This window comes from Pundamilia nyererei, unplaced genomic scaffold (genome assembly GCF_000239375.1).
Source record: "Pundamilia nyererei isolate P.nyererei 1_Seehausen unplaced genomic scaffold, PunNye1.0 scaffold00007, whole genome shotgun sequence".
NCBI classification, from domain to species: domain Eukaryota; kingdom Metazoa; phylum Chordata; class Actinopteri; order Cichliformes; family Cichlidae; genus Pundamilia; species Pundamilia nyererei.
Window position 1 is genome coordinate 3,096,402 of NW_005187408.1, and position 962 is coordinate 3,097,363.

A 962-nucleotide genomic window follows, 5' to 3' on the forward strand; every position below is an offset into this window, starting at 1 on the left:
TGTGTGTGTGTGTGTGTGTGTGTGTGTGTGTGTGTGTGTGTGTGTGTGTGAGTGAGAGAGCAGGAGAAAGAAGAGAGAAGCAAGACAGAAAGTGACAGTGGCGTGTGTCTGCGCCTTTGTATATTTTAATAGCGACATCCTCCGGTTCAATTACCTATTTATCCCCTGGTGAATGAGCGCAGCCCTCTATCAAGCTCCAAAAGCCCAAACAGCCGTACACAGCTTTAAGGCTGTGACTGAAAGTGTGTCTGTCTTTTTGACAGACACGCTGGAGAGTCGACAACAGCCTGTTAATATGCCTCTTCGTTAAACCAGAACATGCCTCTGTGAATGCTTCTGCTCCCCTGTATCCACATCTAAATTCAAATCAGGTAATTTTCATAAAAATGTCGCTACCCACAACGGGATGGGGGGGTGGGGGGTAAAGCTGAGATTTACATTTCAAGTGGCCTCTGTGCAACTCTGGGAAATGCGTGGGTAACCTTTTCTGTTCTCTTGCTGCGCAGCGAGATGCAAAGGGAGCAGATCTGCGTTCTTAAAATATCAGAACAGATTGGATAGAGATATGCAATGCCAAAGGCAATGGTAGTGACTGACACATACAATGAAACAATAAACTGAGCTCTGATACAATGAAGTGACTTTGAGGCAGTAGCTTGCACTTTCATCAGCTGAAAACGCTGTGACCTCCAGAACTTTTTCACTTTGCTTCAGGAATTTCAGGCTCTCTTTTAGTTCGCTTGGTTTGCTCTCCCGCACAATAGATGTTTTACTCCCTCACGGCCAACGGCGAAAACCCGCCGAGCTGCAGCTCAACTTCAGAGCGAAGGAAAAACAATGGCGTGTCTTTGAATGGGCCATCAGAGTCGGCGATGGATGATTGTAAGTATATTAGCCTGTGATGGGGAGGCGTAAGAATGAATCAAAGTTACACAGGAGCTTGTGTCTCTGTGTGTGTGTTT